This window comes from Neoarius graeffei, chromosome 15 (assembly GCF_027579695.1).
Source record: "Neoarius graeffei isolate fNeoGra1 chromosome 15, fNeoGra1.pri, whole genome shotgun sequence".
In the NCBI taxonomy this organism is placed as follows: domain Eukaryota; kingdom Metazoa; phylum Chordata; class Actinopteri; order Siluriformes; family Ariidae; genus Neoarius; species Neoarius graeffei.
Genome location: NC_083583.1, coordinates 65,051,431 through 65,071,158, shown reverse-complemented (window position 1 = coordinate 65,071,158; position 19,728 = coordinate 65,051,431). Strand labels below are relative to the sequence as shown.

The following is a 19,728-nucleotide window of genomic DNA, read 5'->3' as shown; positions in this document are numbered from 1 at the left end:
ATCTGTGAATGTGGACCGTGATACAGAGTTGTTGTATTTCTACATTGGCTATGTTTTGTCACTGTTGACTTGTACTGCTATTTAGTGGATTTCATATGCTGGGAGTCTTGGGCTGTTACGAACCAAAACACCATCTGTCCATGTGAAACACATGGCTCCTAACAAACACATCACCATATGAGTGATTTATACATTTTATTTTGTTAACCACATTTGAAGCCTTAAATTTTGTTTATTAGTAGTCGTGGATTATTGCTGGGTTTCACGTTAGAGCCCTGCACTCCTGCGGGAGTCTCGCGGGACCCGCCGCAAAGCAGTGCGGCGCGGGACAAATTTTGAAAGCTCATTGCGGGCGCGGGCGGGACCGGAAGTGCACATATGCGCGCGCGGGCGGGAGCGGGAGTGCACATATGCGGCGCGGGTGGGAGCGGTGATAAGCTGCAGTCCCGCTAACTAAAAACGTGCTTAAAATAAAATTTATAAATTTATTAATTTATGCCTATCATATATAATTTGTGCTGGATATTTTATTTGGCATTAATAAAAACATTTTAAGATGCCTAAATTTGCAGAGAAAGTCAGATTGCCGGATTGAGTGAGAAATAGTATCTTAAACTTGCCATTGATCACTCTAATGACTCGCAGTTCACACCCAGCTAGCAAGAGAACCATGAGTGAATTGATTTACTTGTTACGTTAGTCTACAACTTTAACCAGAGAGGCAGGTTACACAGTGACGGTAGGCTTGACTCAATGCTATCCCAGAAATCCTTCCTGTAATATGCAAATTTGGCTGTCCAATCAGAGGCGGCCAAATTTGCATATTACAGGAAGGATTTCTGGGATAGCATTGAGTCAAGCCTACCGTCACTGTGTAACATGTCTCTCTGATTAAAGTTGTAGACTAACGCAAGCAGGAAATCAATTCATTTCTTTTACTAGCTTTGCTTTGCAAATAAAAAAAAAAAATAAATAAAAAACATTGAACGGGCTTGCTTTGTACCACTTTATGCTGATCAGAGAATTACAATGGTTTCTCATGTGATAAAAATGTGTGATTTGCGATTAAATATTTTAATCATTTGACAGCACTAATTATTATTAGAGATACTACATGCTGAATTCAGAAACAAGGTAAACAATAACAAACGTGAGCTGTAGATATTTATGCTCAAATCCACTCAAAGTAGGGGGCGGGCACCATCACACTGTGTCAAGACAAGAACTTTCCTAAGAAATAACGCGAACGTCTGCATCATGCGGGATTTGCGGGCGGGAGCGGGACAAAATATGGCGGGCGGGAGCGGGACTGAAAATCATAATTCTTTGCGGGCGCGGGCGGGAGTGGGACTGAAAAATCCGACCCGCGCAGACCTCTATTTCACGTGACGTCACATCCGCCTCATTAGTTATTCAAAACTTTAGCTGGTGGTCTACCAAAGCTCAGTTGTCAAAGCATTTGTACGGAGAAGGTGCATTGCTTACGTGAACAATGTCTTAGGCTTGCATTGTTTTAGGTAATTCGAATTGATCCAACCATGAAACTGATAAAAGTTCCTTCAGGGTTCCCCGTGAACTAATAAAGGGTGAACGAACACAGGATTTCACAAAAAGACGTTGAGAAAGGTGGCTTTTGAACCTCTCACTGAAATCGAAGGGAGCCAAGTCAAAGCATGCTCGAGTTTGCAGTGATCACTTGGTAAAAGGTTTGTATTTCCCTCTCAGCTACGTCCTTAGTGTTTTCCAAGTACTTTTCTTGCTATGTGTCGTTATTTTACGGTACTTTTTTTAATCACGAAGCGCTAAAGTCCCCAGCTGTTTCTTTGTTTACGCCTCACTCCTCACAAAGTCCATATGCATGAAGGTCGCGACAAAATTCTTCCCCAGCCGTACAGTTACAATGCGCCGTGATCACTTCTCCGTCTTGTTGAACTAAGATCCAGGTCTTTAAAGGGGTTTCTGATGATCTTTGTGAATGATTTACCTGAGAGATAAGAGCCAACACAAGTGAGAATCAAGTGAACTGTTGTTTGTTTACACTTCAACTTGCAGCGCTTCGTTGTAAAGACGCATACGAAAAGCTTAAAAAACAAACAAACATGCTTACACGGGCAAAAACAATACAGGATTCATTGGGCAGCGACTTGATCCCGAGGTCCTTTACCCAGCCACATACAAAAAAGCTGTAAGCCTCCATACTCTTCCACGCTTTCATCTGTTTTGCGGTGTAGAGGGACGTCTGCAACACCAGATAGTTCGAGATGTCGGGGAACTCGAATGAAGGGTAGTTTTCGAGATCGTATGACAAATCCTTCTTTCCCAGACTGTAGGGGTCGATTCCATTGCACATAGCAATCTTCTGAATATATTTAAAGCCAGCAGTGGCTTCTAGATTATGAGCGTACTCTGATAAGTTAGCGCTAGTTGTTTGCACTACGGCAGCCGTTTAGGTCCCAGCTATTTCACTTCTTGTAAAACCGCTAAGAAAAGTCATGTGACTGAACTCCAGCAATAAAAACAATAACATATTTGAATGAGCATATTAATATTAACGTATTGTTCGTATTACAGTTGAAACTACTGTCCGAGCCGTGCTGTTGTTGTACAAAGATAATGCACACCTTCTGATCAATCAGATTCAAGAATTCAGGCATGCTGTGGTATAAACGGCTGTGATGTCCATCATTTTAATATATTTACCTCGCCAAGCAGGAGTTCTCGGTGGGTTTATTTTTGTTTGTGCAGGTTTGATATGCGGTTATAAAAGGCATTTATGTTTTGAATGTCATTTCTTATTAATAAAACATCCAGAAACGTGTGATAAATCAAGAAGAACAGACTGAAATGTTTGGTCATGGCCACCAGCGAGACCCGATGTGAAACCCAGCCCTGGGTCACTGCTGCCATAAACAAAGGGCCTTGTTCTAATGTCCTCTGATTAGTGGAGGAAGTGATAAAGAAAGCTCATTGAGCTTAGAGCAGCCCTGCAACAAAACCCCTCATTCCTCCAAAAGCTTCCACGAATTATTACCGCCCGTCATTAGGTCATTGCTTATTATTAACAATCGTGGTGCCGCTGTCTGCAGCGAGAGGTGGAGTGTCCTTTTACTGGAACACGGAGCCTATGGCTTTCTGCTTAGATCTGCAGAATGCATGTGGAGACTGCGATCAAACAACCTCTTCAGCCAAGTACATTCTTTCTGCTAAATGTGGTTTCCTGACCTGATCTGAGGTGTATTGTAAGGCTCTGCATTTTTTTTTTTTCGTCTGGAAACTGAAAACGAGGCTGCTGAAGTCGCTGGTATTTTGTATGAGGGTATGTTGTATGGATGTGTAAGCAGTTTTGAAACTGCCTTGTGCAAGAGCTCTTGGACTGATGTCTTAACTTCCGAAATTGACCAGAGTTTCTTTGACTCAGTCGCAGAGCCTAAAAATAAACCAGCTGGTATGTGGTTTCACAAAAAGTCCCTAAATTGACAAAAATTCACCTTGGGATTCGACATAAGTCATACAGAATCGTATTTAATGTAAAAGCCTCATGGTTAGAGTTAAATCTTCATTTTATTCTATTTGTGATGAGGAGCTTGGTTCCTTGTTGCCAATGCTCATCATGGTTCGATTTTTCGAGCTGCTGCTCACACACAGGGCAGTGTAACCCCCTCAGAAAGCGCTGTCTGCCCTCTTCCTCTTACATAGTCTTACACACATACAGGGGATAGATTAATACCATTCTTTCCCACCCAGAGAGCACGGCAATGTACGGTATTGCTCAAGGTCACACATGGCTGTGTCAGCATCATGATTTGAACTTGTGATCTCCTGATGTTACAGCTGATGCCCCCTTCTTTTTTTTTTTTTTTTTTGTGTGCTGCTTGATGGCCCTCTCCCAGTGTTTTCTAAGTATCCTTCATTAGATGAGTCACACAAGCCAAGGCCTTCTAGAAACGTGTTCTGTTAAATCACTAGTCATTTGCAACTTTTATCTTGAATTCACTCTTCTCTGCTGAACACACAAATCTGTAAACCTCTTCACGGGTTATGAAAGAGCCTTGCAAGTGAGGGTGGATGTTTTTCGAAGGCTTTCGAGCTTGTGATTTGTGGTCCCTGATTAAAGCATTGTTTGTTTCATCTCTGTGATTTTGCAGGTTCCAAGTCTGCATCGAGAGAGAGACTGAGCGAGAACAAGCTGTTCCAGAGGAACAGGCTGCCTTGGGACTTGGTGCCCCAGGTTTTAAGGTAAGACCAACCTATTTAATACGTAACGCATCACAATACCACGATACTGATTTAACCTTTCAAAACTGGTGAACACATTTTTCACATTTTCTAGCACTAGCAATGTTTGGAAGTTGTTTATATTGCCAGAAAGGATATTTCATAATGAACTTGGAGGTAATGACTCGTTACGTTGATTTGATTTTGATCAGGGCTTTGAACCAGAATTTTTTTCCTATTGGTTCGTTCCGAACAGAAACGGAATTTTAACGTTTCCGGTTTTGGGTTCCACCATTAAATAGACGTTCCCGAACCGGTTAGAACAAAAAAATTTCGTTCCTGGAACGGTTAATTACGTTCCCTGTCAGCTGTTTAACAAATGACTATAAAATTATGTCTGTCTCATCCAGCTTAAGCCAAATGTAGGCTAATTCTATTACAACCTTCATTAAATAAGACAAGAAATAATTCGAAACAATTATTATTTCAAATGTTGGCGATTTGGATTCTCAGTATGTCTTCCCATCTACACAAACAGAAAAAGTGCCAAAAATGAAAGATAATTCGTTTAGTGTGTTACCAAAGGCTAGTCAGGCCCTATACAGGGCTTTCCACAAGCGCCGGCTGCCGGCCATACAGCCGGCACACAATTAAGTCCAGCCGGCTACTTTAATGACTATTATTTTTGTAGCCCACAGGTTCTAAATATTAATTTTTCAATTTTAATAAAATTAAATGTTTATCTAACGGACTGACAGTCAAACTGAACCGCACTCATTTAAGTTGTGATTCGCGCTGTTTGTACCGATAATAACCACAAATTCCCCGCCGACTTCGCTGATCCACGGCCCCGACATGCGGTGTGCGCGTGCGTGCACTCGGCGGAGGCAGTAGTGTGCGCGCGTGCGCACTCAGCGGAGTTTATTTTGTGTTTAACACCCCCCGGCTGGCTACTTATTTGTCATGGCTAACAGAGGTTAACGTCATTTAATGTTCGCGAGCCTCTCATTAACGTGGACAAATATATTGATATCGTGTTTGAAATTGACGTTTTTGAATAACGATAGACTGTAATATTTACCTCTTATTTAAGATGTGGAGACGTGATAGTAGTCCACCCTCCCGCTCTCTCCATTCAGTCAGCGAACGTCACACAGGAAGTGAACCCCAGCAGGTTATAGAAACTTGCGCAGGAGAAGAATTACTTTTTTATTTGTAGGCTACGGAAACTTTGAGGAACGAAATAAAAACCGGTATTAACCGGTTACCATTATTTTTAATATGCGTTTCTGTTCCGGAACATAAATAATAAAGTTTCTGGTTTTGTTTCTGTTCCATGTGAAATAGAAAAAGTTCCCGGTTTTCGTTCCTTGAACCGGTTCAAAGCCCTGATTTTGATTTGATTTACAGCTCTGGCTTTCTCCACGTCAAGCATTCTTGACCATGTTAATGAGTAATAAAAAAAACCCAAAACCCTAACTATATGCTAATGCTAGCAAGTAGAAGTTACAGCCAACTCTTACCCAGCTTCCTGCATTGTTTTCGTTATCATGATGGAACATGAACGTAAAGGGTTGTACACACAGGAAGAGACTGGCGGCTATGTGGCAATCATGGAAAGTCAGTGAAATTTGTTGACTTGTAGCGATGATGGGTCAAATTACGCTTGGTGACGTGAAGTGGCTGGATACCGAGTCCACTTTGAGGTGACACAATTAAGGCCAACTACCAATGGGAGCAAAGGAGACTTCTGACTGATAGATGATGCCAGCACTAACACAGAGTTATCAACGAGTATACAAAAGGGTTACCTCGGCAACCAGAGCCTGGAATGTCGGCTACAAAGTGATGTGCGGCGGGCGAATCACTTTATACATGTACAACCCTGAACACTAGTTACGATCTGTATTGTCTGGCCACACCCCTTTCTCTTCTGCCTCAGAGGAGCAGGTGATACCATCATCAATCCATGATATATTGCCATATTACACACCATCTCGCAAGAGTATTGAGTGGCACATTCTAACATCCTGACATTGAGATTCGAATCCTTACGATTTCATACCCATCTCTGGCCAGGAAACTATTTCAAAATGCAGTCAAGTTGTTCTGGGGGCCCAGCACCTGCCTAAAACGCTTGTTGTCTTTCCAGTGCATTAAAATTAAGATGCTAGTAAGTAGTATGTGAGCACTATTATAAGCACTATTTGGATGGTATTAGTTAATTTGCGCTAGCAGCACTGGTGCAGATTGTTACTCTTTCAGGATCTTTCTACTTTATTATTACCTCGCCTGGGACGGAGTCCACCAGGGGGTGAGGTATTGTTTTCGGTGTTTTATTTTTTTAATTTATTTTAAGCAACATTACAGGAAAATGGCTAGGCCAATCTTCATGAAACTTTCAGGATAGATGTGCATTGTTCTCAAATAGAACCGCCAACATTTTGATTGTCATCCGGTCAAGGTCACCAAAAAGGTCAAAATCTTTTTTGGGGGGGCGATATCTTCCTTCATATTCATCATATTTACTTCAAACCAATTCCAAAGTGTTCATCTTTCAATTCTGCTTCCACTGATATGCTACATGATGGTATCTCTGAGTTTTCTTTCAAACTTTCATTTGTTTGTTTGTTTGTTTGTTTGTTTGTGTGTCTGTTAACAATCTAATGTCTAGACGGTTGCATCAGCTGACTTCAAACTTTCAGGCTAGGTGGGCAATGGTCCGTAGATTACCTGATTAATTTTGGGGGTAATCGGGTCAAGGTTAAGGTCACTGGAAAGGTCAACTTTTCTGTCAAAATAACATTTTCCATTATAACTCAAAAACGGTTGCCGATAGACAGATGTTTACTATTATGAGCGTATAGGAACTCCCATATGACCTTTCATTTGGCACCATGATCTTTGACCTTGAAAGGTCAAGGTCAAGGATTTTCAGAGGGCTGTAACTTGAAAACGGTTGATGGTAGACAGATATTTACCATTATCAACTTGTAGGAAGTGCAATATGGGCTTTCATTTGGCACCATGATCTTTGACCTTGAAAGGTCAAACTCAAGGTCATGGATTTTCATAGGACTAACCTGACAGCTGATGATTGAGAAATATTACCATTATCAACATATAGGTATAAAATGAGTGCTGCCAGGCGAGGTTTGTTTTGCCTGGCAACAGTTATTCTCCAAACATTTTTTAGAATGCTATTTCTCCCTCAGTTTTCAACCAGTCATCACCACATTTCACATGAAGAATACCTCGGGGCTGAATTACGTTGATGTGACTTTTGGTGCTGATCTGGATCACTGATCTGGAATGATCCAGGAAAAATGGGATTTTTTTTTAAATCACTTATAACACTGTCAATTTTCATGATTTTTTTTTTCAATCAGTTTTTTTTAATCCCCCGCTGGCTGAAAGGCCTGAAGGGGGATTACATCGTGGTGATGTCTGTCCATCTCGGGAAGGGTACTCACCTTCTGAAATCAACTCCTCTCACAATTTTTGGTGGAATTTCACCAAACTTGGCAGGATTCTTTGTTATATGTCAGTAATACGCATATTGCAATTTCGTTCGATTCAGTCGGGGGATATTGTGCTCTCAGAGCACTCTTGTTTATTTTTTATTTTGTTCAGGGCGCAACTTTTCCTCACTAAGCGTCATTCTCTATCTCTTACCGTTCCAGATCTATAGGGTACAGTGACCAGACGTCCCAGTTTGTAACAGCTTGCACAAATCACTGTGACTTTAGTCACAGTCTCTATCTAGTTTATATAGGCGTCTGGGGTAATTTCAGTATTTGCAGGTACTACTGTTTGCTTTTATTTCCATCCAGGTTGGCAGCGTTGGTGTTTTCTCTCCTTCTTCCCCTAGAAATGTCACAGCTGTCAATTTATCTCCTGTCCTTACTCCGAGGTTGTTAAAAAGACGAAGAAAATGAAGGAATCTACCATGGTAGCTACAGCCAGTATAAAGTCTCACTTTATAATAACATATGGCACCTTTGTCATGGCACAATAATAATGTGAATATATTATAATCCCTTCCAGATAGGACTTTAGTTATCCAGCATTCTGTACGAGTCAAAAGGTTTGAAAAGTTTTTCAGGTTTTGTTGAGAATTCAGTCACAGCTGTAGATGTGAAATTACTAGACATTGTTCAGGAAAGTGGGAATTAAAATTATATTTGCAGTTCCTCAGACACCAGTACTTTGTACTTTGACTTGCAATAAGTTCTAAAACTGTATGGACAATAGGACTAAAATTTGCAGACTCAGCATTGAGGTTAACAGACAGATTGCCATTATAAAAAGTATTTGCAAACCTGTTTTGAGATGATTGCAGGTTTTATATCATATGCTTGCAGCATCGTCATGCTTTGTAGAACTGGTTTTATACTCGGGTGTAAAATAATCAGGTGTGGTGTTGGTTAAAGGTGCAGTAGTAATTATTCTATCCACGTTCACTGGATTTGAGCAATCGCACACTCCGATAGCCTAGTGGTAGAGTAACCAATCAGCTCATATACTGCGAGTAGAGAAAAACAAAATGGCGGAGCATGTTGCTGAACCAACCGAGGATGAAATAAAAACGACTCAAAAACAAACCCCCAAAAATTATTAAGTATTTAAAAGAAACAGAAATGGCTAAAACAAGGGTGCCCACACTTTTTTGGCATGCGAGCTACTTGTAAAATGACCAGGTCAAAATGATCTACCTGCACTAAAAAAAAAAAAAAAAAGCGCTATTTCTTTCTTTCCAGCGTATACTTTATTTGTACAATATATGTTGACGTACATTGCAAAACTGAATGAACCCTTATGGCACAATACAATTCAATACACTTATGGTCACTACCTTAAGCCTAGGTCACAACCGGACGTATGATTTTTTTGGCCGTGCGATTTTTGGCGTTTCCCAAATCGCTGCGTTTTTTTTGTTCGTGGAGAAAGACGCACATTGGCCGTAAGTTTGTCTTGCAACCTGAAAAAAATGTAAGCGCCCGTAGAGTTTGTTTGACATGACAAAGAACCTCTGCGGCCAGTCTACGGCTCGAAAATCAGCACGTCACACGCGCGCCCTCCATGCGTTTCTTGCGTTTTTTTTGCACGTAGACCGGCCGTAGGAGCACGTACGGCCGGTTGTGACCGAGGCATTACTCTGATGACTTGCACTGCATGGAGTCAGACGCGGTTGCATAGTCCGGACAGGAGCAGCTGGTTGCCAGTTTCAAGGAGACTTCCAAATGATTGTCAGTCATAGTGGAACGGTATTTGGACTTGAGCATCTTCATGTGAGAAAAGGCTGACTCGCATAAATAAGTGGAGCCAAATAATGCAGTTTTATTTCCTCATGTTTGGGTACTTTTCCTCTGTGAGTAGGTTCCAAAACTCTCCATGAGCCCTGGACTTGAGCTGAATGTCAGCCTGTAGTGTCAAAATCTCATCCTCCACTGTAGAAGAGTTCCGATGAAAGAGTGTTGCAATTTTTGATGCAAGTGCATCAACCTCAAAGTCTTCCCTAAATGGGTAGCACATAAATGTAGCTACTGGCTCAACTAAAGCAAAGTCTTGAAACCGTATGTCAAAGTCTGACAGACATTTTTCAATCTGCTCTGTGTAACACGCACTGTCAAGTTGTGCACGTGCCTTCTGTTGCGTCTCAAGCTCTGACGCGAGATTTTGGAAGTTCCACAAATCATGGCGCTGCAGCTTTGCTGCATTTTTCGTTTGAAAGCATTAACTGAGCTGATCATATTGACAACGGTTTTGCTTTTTCCTTGCAGCTCTAAATTAAGGTCATTCAACAAGTTGGTCAGATTGGTTAAAAATGCCCATGTCTAGTAGCCACTGCTCGTCATTAAGTTGCTTGTATTCTGCATGTTTCATGTCAAGGAGGAACTCTTATCTCCAGACAGCTCTCGAAATCTCTGGAGGAATTTTCCTCTACTAAGCCATCTCACGTCAGTGTGTCGCAAGATCTCAGAGCTGTCTCAGTCGGCCTTCTTTAGATGTGCACGGAAAAGTCTTCTTTGAAGAGATCTCGCACGAATAGAACAGGCGATTTTTGTTGCTACGTCCATGATCTCTTTAATGTTTAGCGTTTTTGCACGTAATGCTTGTTGGTGTATTACGCAGTGGTAATTAAGGAAGTGGGGGAAATCGGCGTCCTCCCTGCACTTGGCGATAAATCCATTTGAGCAGCGCACCATCCGTGGTGATATCAGTTTGCAAATTGGGAGCTGGGTTTTCTCCAAAAAGTTTTTGGAGAAAAAAATGTCTTCTCCCCACGTGTGTCCTTTCATGGGCAGTATCGTTAATAGCTCCTCTTTTGCAGACATATCTGTAAACACCATCTGAATAAAAATGCACAACTGGGCTGTATCACCTATGTCCGTGGATTTGTCTAATTGCAGTAAAAAGCACTCGCAGTCTGTGATGCCTCTCCAAAGCTGCTGTCATGTTATCAGCCATGACTTCACAACGCTGTGTAACTGTACTTCTTGATAGTTGAAGAGATTTTATTGAAGCTAATATTTCCCGTTTGTTTTTAAGGTTTTGAAACAACTAGTCAGCTGCCTCAATGAAGGCTTCTTTTATCATCTCTCCATCTTGGGATGACTTTTTTTTTTTTTTGCTTAACGATGGAGTGGCTCACCCGGAACAATGCTTCGGTGGCTGCTTTTGAAATCGACTGTGAAAAGTGACTGCTGTCCAAATAACTGCGATTTTAGTTTCCTCACCTTTCTCTTTCTCGCTTTTCGGAGGAAAGTCAGTGTCATAGTTTTTATGAACAGTCCGAAAATGCCTCTCCACATTTCCTTTCTTTTGGACAGCAACGGTAGATTGACAGATCAGACAAACGCACTTCGAATGTGACACAATGGAAAAAAAATTCCTCCTTCCATTCCACATGGAAGTGGTAAGTTTTTGGTTTCTTACTTGGTCTCGCTCCCCCCATTCATTTTTATACCCCTTCTATAGTAGATATAAATTGGAAGGCTAACGAGGTCATGAGTTTTGCAGCAGCACATTTGAACGCGCATGCGTGATGATGCATATGTATGATCTCGGACTGGCTGCATGCTAATTCACTTTATTTATTTATTTATTTATTTATTTATTGCAAATGGCATGCGACCTGGCGGCATGGTGGTGTAGTGGTTAGCGCTGTTGCCTCACAACAAGAAGGTCCGGGTTCGAGCCCCGTGGCCGGCGAGGGCCTTTCTGTGTGGAGTTGGCATGTTCTCCCCGTGTCCGCGTGGGTTTCCTCTGGGTGCTCCGGTTTCCCCCACAATCCAAAGACATGCAGGTTAGGTTAACTGGTGGCTCTAAATTGACCGTAGGTGTGAATGAGTGTGAATGGTTGTCTGTGTCTATGTGTCAGCCCTGTGATGACCTGGCGACTAGGGTTGGACGGTATCCAAATTTTGATACCTTTAAACTGTCTCTGTGTTTTCCCGGGGTATACGGTATTACCGAGAAAAAAATAATATTTTGTTTCGGCCGACTGTGTAACGTGCGCCTATGCCTCAAATGTACTATTTAAAAGCAGCATAGCGAATTGTGTGCATTGTGGTATGGATTAAGCAGCAAAGCGAATTTTGTGCATTGATGAATGGATTAAGAGATATTTCAAAGCATCACACAACTCTTCCTTCATCTTGAAAATAGCATTCAACTGTCGTTTACACATGTCTGCGTTGAAACGCCATTTGCAGCACTATTTCACCTACTCCATCAAAAAAAAGTACACGATGAGCAGGATCATACCCTTTCAAGCATGGGAAATAAAAAAAAAGAAAAAGAATCAACCAACACCCAAGTCCGTTTAGACTGCGCGATAAACCATATTCTTCAGCGCAAATGAGGCGAACCTAATTCAAATGCGTGATAGCTGCACAAGGCAAAATCATATGGGCCCACGTCATGCCATGGCGGGGAAATTAATAATCAAATGGCCTTACCTTGCTTAAAACGTTGTCTTGATCACATAACTCCTTACAATTATTCCACTTAAATCCATACGGTTTAACACACCCAACAAAGATAGCAAGCGCATTGCTAATTCCCACCAGAAACCTAACAGTTTACGCTACGATGTTTTCTTCCATTTCTTCAGTAGATGACATTTCAAATGTTTATTACCCACATCCCAAATGTCATACGTTATATTATTTTACCTTGTTGTTACTCATGTAACCTACTCAAAACACAACTCATTGGAGAGATCTCGTGGAAGTGGAGTACCCCAGGCTATGGTGTGCCTTAGGGGACATATTAGATTTTTCGTTTGGTTTGAAACCAAAATACTGCCACACTGCCGATGTTGTATTTTTTTTTTGCCACTAACTCGTTATCTTGACTTGCCATCTTTCAACCGCGGTCTCAGTCTTTTTTTTTTTTTTTTTTTTATTTTTTTTTTTTTAGATAGGGCAGTATAGAGAGACAGGAAATGAGCGGGGGAGAGAGAGACGGGATCGGGAAATAACCTCGGGTCGGAATCGAACCCGGGTCCCTGGATTTATGGTACGGTGCCTTAGCCATCTGAGCCATGACACCCCCGATCTCAGTCTCTTGCGAAGCTTTCTGTCAGACTCCAAATGTCATGCAGGGTTGCCATGGTAACGACATAAACAACCCTGCACGCGATGAGAACTTCTTTAGGAAATTGATAGAATTAGTGAAAATACGATCACACAGTTATTCGGGATGATCAATTTATTATTTTATATTATGACCTCATGTACTCCATATTTATTTAGATATTATATATTTTTTTTAAAATGACGGTAATGAGACCGATACCGTTGGTACTTTTGGATACCTCGGGATACCTTCTTACCGTAATACCGCCCAACCCTACTGGCGACTTGTCCAGGGTGTACCCCGCCTTTCTCCCGTAGTCAGCTGGGATAGGCTCCAGCTTGCCTGCGACCCTGTAGAACAGGATAAAGCGGCTAGAGATAATGAGAATGGGGGATGGGCATGTGATCTACCGGAACTACCTCCCCGATCAACGTTTTGGGCACCCCTGGGCTAAAAAGCTATAGTTCTCCTACACCCACTCACCCCCAAAATATCACCTGTTCCACAATCCAGCCCAGTCGATGGCAGTAATGCACCTTTAAGTTGGTTTGCCAACCACCAAAAAACCCTAAAGAAGAAGAAACCCACAAAAACAAGCTCAACTGTGAGCTACTGCTCACTTGCGTATTCCCCACCCCACTCTCGCTTATATCAGAATGCAAGCAATCGAAGGAATAGGACACTTATTATGAATGTTGACTTCAACAAATAATGAACCCTGAAACAAGTAAAGAGCAGTGTCTCTCCCCAGGGATTTCAAATAGCATCCTGCTAAACTGTCATTTTGAAATAGCATTTTGCTTCTTGAAATCGCGTCAAAATCTACCCTATAGGTTTCATAAATGCATTCAGTCGGTAAACAGGAAGTCGATGTGGGACAGACCTGAAAACGGTATACATGGTATAGAACCCCAAGCTGAAGCTCGGTACCAAGTGGCTACGATTTGTGGCTGTTGAGAAAAAGGTGTTTCGGATGGCCAGACAGAGGTAAACTAGTATATCTCCCCCCCCCAATATCGCTGGTTTGTTTACATTCTAAGCAGAAATTACAACCCCGATTCCAAAAAAGTTGAGACAAAGTACAAATTGTAAATAAAAACGGAATGCAATAATTTACAAATCTCAAAAACTGATATTGTATTCACAATAGAACATAGACAATATATCAAATGTCGAAAGTGAGACATTTTGAAATTTCATGCCAAATATTGGCTCATTTGAAATTTCATGACCGCAACACATCTCAAAAAAGTTGGGACAGGGGCAATAAGAGGCTGGAAAAGTTAAAGGTACAAAAAAGGAACAGCTGGAGGACCAAATTGCAACTCATTAGGTCAATTGGCAATAGGTCATTAACATGACCGGATATAAAAAGAGCATCTTGGAGTGGCAGCGGCTCTCGGAAGTAAAGATGGGAAGAGGATCACCAATCCCCCTAATTCTGCGCCGACAAATAGTGGAGCAATATCAGAAAGGAGTTCGACAGTGTAAAATTGCAAAGAGTTTGAACATATCATCATCTACAGTGCATAATATCATCAAAAGATTCAGAGAATCTGGAAGAATCTCTGTGCGTAAGGGTCAAGGCCGGAAAACCATACTGGGTGCCCGTGATCTTCGGGCCCTTAGACGGCACTGCATCACATACAGGCATGCTTCTGTATTAGAAATCACAAAATGGGCTCAGGAATATTTCCAGAGAACATTATCTGTGAACACAATTCACCGTGCCATCCGCCGTTGCCAGCTAAAACTCTATAGTTCAAAGAAGAAGCCGTATCTAAACACGATCCAGAAGCGCAGACGTCTTCTCTGGGCCAAGGCTCATTTAAAATGGACTGTGGCAAAGTGGAAAACTGTTCTGTGGTCAGACGAATCAAAATTTGAAGTTCTTTATGGAAATCAGGGACGCCGTGTCATTCGGACTAAAGAGGAGAAGGACGACCCAAGTTGTTATCAGCGCTCAGTTCAGAAGCCTGCATCTCTGATGGTATGGGGTTGCATTAGTGCGTGTGGCATGGGCAGCTTACACATCTGGAAAGACACCATCAATGCTGAAAGGTATATCCAGGTTCTAGAGCAACATATGCTCCCATCCAGACGACGTCTCTTTCAGGGAAGACCTTGCATTTTCCAACATGACAATGCCAAACCACATACTGCATCAATTACAGCATCACGGCTGCGTAGAAGAAGGGTCCGGGTACTGAACTGGCCAGCCTGCAGTCCAGATCTTTCACCCATAGAAAACATTTGGCACATCATAAAACGGAAGATACGACAAAGAAGACCTAAGACAGTCGAGCAACTAGAATCCTACATTAGACAAGAATGGGTTCCTATCCCTAAACTTGAGCAACTTGTCTCCTCAGTCCCCAGACGTTTACAGACTGTTGTAAAGAGAAAAGGGGATGTCTCACAGTGGTAAACATGGCCTTGTCCCAACTTTTTTGAGATGTGGTGTTGTCATGGAATTTAAAATCACCTAATTTTTCTCTTTAAATGATACATTTTCTTAGTTTAAACATTTGATATGTCATCTATGTTCTATTCTGAATAAAATATGGAATTTTGAAACTTCCACATCATTGCATTCCGTTTTTATTTACAATTTGTACTTTGTCCCAACTTTTTTGGAATCGGGGTTGTATTTTGTCAGATGTTTTTGTATCAAGTTTTTATTTATCAAATTTGCAAAAAAAAAAAATGTTCTGTTTCTCAAAATCCAGTGAATGTGGATAGAATAAAACAGTTATTCCACTCGATCTCGTCGTACATCGCTTATAGCCAGCTCGGTGCGACGCGCCTCATCGGCTATCAGCTCATGTACGACTCAGTTTCGTGGAATAACTGTTTAAAATATTTTACATTTACTTGTACTAGTAAAAATAATGTGGACTATTGCAGAATGTACAAATGATAAATGATCATTTAACTCTTTACCCCTTAAAGCAGTTGCTACAGCCACCCTTGTATATGTATATACTGTTCACACGTTTACAAGAAAAAAAGTCTAAAGATAAGGTTTTAGACAAGACGTCATATGTCGTCATTATGGGATGTACACGGGGTCATCATATGTCGCCATTAAGAGGTAGAGTTAAACCATTGTCTCAAAGCTAGTAGCTGACCAAAAACCCAGTTTGGAAATCTGACGTGTGGTCTGAAATGCATGCCCATATTTGGAATGACCTCTTGTCAGTCATTTACTTACACACACACACCAGTGCTCCTTCACATCCTCATTAATCCTTATGAGGAGAATTTGAATGTCTTGAGCGCACATGAAAATGGTGTTATGATGGTCCTTGCGAATAGTTGAGCTGTTATAAGTTTTGGGGGCGGAGCTCTGAGTTGAAATCGAGGCAGTTTAAAAAATAATAATAATAATTCAAATCTGATTCAACTCCATGCACTTGATCACTGGAGACCTATTTTTCCATAATTCTTACCTAATGCATCGTTAATAGTAATGTTTGTAGTAGGTTGTGTTGGTACATGTTGGTAAGTGCAGGTCTGGGATTGGAATTCACCGTAGACTCTGCTTTACCACTCTTTAATCCATTCTTGGTGTAGAATGGCTCACAGAAGTGTCAGTGGAAATAAAGCAAGTCATGATGAGGTTGAAAAATCTGCCGTTTAATTATTAAGAAAGAAAACGACTACCTGTTGGCTCTCGTATAGCACTTGTCAACGTTGTGCTTGAGGAAAACTTTTAATATAATAGTAGCATAACTGTAGATGAGGCGTAGACAGAATTGTGGCCAAGAATTTAAGGACGGATGTGCTTGAGGTCCACCACACAGGTCTCGTAAACACCAGGTGTTTACATGTTTTCTGGGTGATTGGATCGCCAAGACATGGAGCTCTTCACACCTGGCATTAGGAACAGGTCTCCAGTGACCACTTGTGATCTAATTTCAAACATCGTTTGTGCTGGAGGACGGCTGTCACGCAAAAATCATCCCTGGAATCTTATGTACCTGTATGGACAGTTTCAAAGGTTCTAATCATGTGTTTTGTTTAAAAAAAAAAACCCTTCTAAATGAATGAAGCTATGAAAAGCAGCTGCTTTCATCTCTTCTGTTCCAGCATCTGTGTTATCCGTTAACCGAGTGGAAGATTTCTAAACAGTCTCACAATGATTACATGTTTTCTGACGAGGGCAATGACTCAGTCGATTAGTTGGTCCTTTGTTGCTGTTCGGGAAACATGACGACTGAAAGTATGTGTAAAGTCGCAGGAACGGATGAGACAGCCATGTTCACAAAGCTCCGCCCCTAGGATCTGTAGTGTGTTCTGAGGCACGTTTCCATTAATGTGCTTAATGCACCAGTTGGAACTACGAACTTAAAATAATGAACGAGTAATGGAAATGTGATTTTCAAAAAACAATTCTCAAATATCGCAGTTTTTATGCTTGTATGAGGTGGCTTTTCAGACAATTTGATGAGGCAATATTTTGCAAAATTGAAATGGAAACACATTTTTCGCATACGTCACATGACATGGCATGAAGACATGAAGGAAATGCTACCATTCTGAAAAAAGAGCGCACTGTAGGACCTATTGTGAAAGGAGAAACTATCGTGAAAGAAGAAAACCCAGTTTTAATGTCATGGAAACACACAGTTCACAACTGTTTTGTCACCTTTTCTTAAAATCTCATCTATTTTGTGCATGACTACAATGGAAACCCGGCTTGTGAAATGACTGACAGGAGGCACATCCAAACCCGAACGAGCATTCCAAACCAGAAATCAGTTTTCCGACTGAGATTTCTCAGCCATATAATACCTTGTGTTGAAGTCAGTTTGTTGGGTTCAATGCCTCAACTGATAATCGCATCATCAGATTTTCATTGGTTAATCAGACACAAGGTACGTCACCACTCATGCCAGCGTGGTTGGGGGTTAGGCGTCTTACTCAAGGGCACTTAAGCCAGTCCTGCTGGTCCAGGGAATTGAACCAGCAACCTTTTGGTCCCAAAGTTGTACCCATGCTGAAGCCACAGCTAAAATGTTTATATTTTATCATGTTTTACAAATCTTCCAGGTTTATCAATGATGCAGCTGAAGATGGTAGTTTTGACATCTCAAGGACAACCTTTTCTGTTTTGATTCAGCCAAATGTTTGAGAATTCATTAGACAGTGCTGTGCTGTGAAGCAGGCCAGTGACCTGAAACAGTGTTCTTGCAGCAGGATGTCTCATCTCATCTCATTATCTCTAGCCGCTTTATCCTTCTACAGGGTCGCAGGCAAGCTGGAGCCTATCCCAGCTGACTACGGGCGAAAGGCGGGGTACACCCTGGGCAAGTCGCCAGGTCATCACAGGGCTGACACATGGACACAGACAACCATTCACACTCACATTCACACCTACGGTCAATTTTAGAGTCACCAGTTAACCTAACCTGCATGTCTTTGGACTGTGGGGGAAACCGGAGCACCCGGAGGAAACCCACGCGGACACGGGGAGAACATGCAAACTCCACACAGAAAGGCCCTCGCCGGACCCGGGGTTCGAACCCAGGACCTTCTTGCTGTGAGGCGACAGCGCTAACCACTACACCACCGTGCCGCCCGCAGCAGGATGTACTTCATCCCTATTAATTATTCTCTACTGTTCTCTAATTTGGATGTCTTTGCACATCACTGTTTATCCCTAGTTAAGAGAGAACTTCTGGTAGAATTGTATTTGCTTGACTTCCAGTGGTTGATTTTTAAAAACGTTAAAAAAAAAAAAAATCAGTGAATACTGGTCAGCCTTTTTTTTTTAAAATCCCCCGCTGGCCGAAAGGCCCGAAGGGGGCTTATGTCGTGGCAATGGCCGTCTGTCCATCCAGCCGTCCATCCCAGGAAAGGATACTCGCCTTCTGAAATCAATTTCACAATTTTTGGAGGAATTTCACCAAACCAGGGCTTGACATTTTAACTTTTAAACCCACTTGCCCTGGGGGACAAGTGGGGGTTAATTTCCACTTGCCCCCTATTTTGCGAGTACAATTAATTAATTAATTAATTAATTAATTAATTAATTAATTAATTAGGAAAACCATAGAATAGTTGTGAATTGCAACATAAAATGAAGATCACACATTGAGTTGAAGTTTGGTAATTAAGTTTGGTTATTGGTTACTTTTTACTAGTAACGGACAAAAACTATTTTATCCAAAATAGTTTTTCCTACTTTAGTCGATTTTATTTCCATTTCACATGCGTGCAGCTGTTGTAAAGTTCAGTGTGTGTGTGTGTATGTAGAACTCTCTCAGATTGTAGGTTCATTACTCAATAATGTAGAAGTCATAAAAGAGAAATCTATAACAAAGTTTGTATGAAGAAAACAATAGGGTGCCAAGACTTTTGAACAGTACTGTGTTTTGAGAGTATTTAATGTATCCGGGGTGTGTGTGGTGTTTTTTTTTTTTTTTTTTTTTAAATATGTAAAAGTTATCATCCACCTCTAGGTTTAAAAAAATAAAATGAAATAAAACCGTGCTGCGTCATGACAGACAGGATAAGGCCAAAAAAAAAAAAAAAGTGTGTTTCCGATAACCCGAACGATCGAGAATTTCTGCGTCGAAATTGCCGACCGTAAAGTTTTTATTACAAATTTCCCTCGATATTTTAGTGTAAGCGGCGTTAGTTTGTCATAATTTTTTGTTTCAACGCATTCAAGTTGTGAAAGAAACTATAAAAAGTAAAATGTTTCGCTACTTCTATCAGCCCTCCTGCATAAACATGGAAGCGCACTTGTATACTGAAGGAGGAAGGGAAAACTGAGCCGAGGCGCCATTTTGAATCCTCATTCACGGCTGTAATGCAAATTGCTTCCTCTTCAGTATACAAGTGCACTTCCATGGCAGGGAAAAACACTACATTTTGCTGCCTATGTAGTCCCATTTTTATACAAATAGGAGTCATTCA

At 41.3% G+C, this 19,728-nt stretch overlaps 1 protein-coding gene across 4 annotated transcripts in view; it reads left to right on the top strand.

The window, feature by feature from the left end:
- atp13a3 (ATPase 13A3) overlaps positions 1-19,728 on the top strand; it is a 154,081-nt gene that overhangs the window by 44,850 nt on the left and 89,503 nt on the right. For all 4 annotated transcript variants that reach the window (XM_060941760.1, XM_060941757.1, XM_060941758.1 and 1 more), the window contains one exon: positions 4,146-4,236. The gene's annotated coding sequence lies outside the window, so the exon portion shown is untranslated. The remainder of the gene's footprint in view (positions 1-4,145; positions 4,237-19,728) is intronic.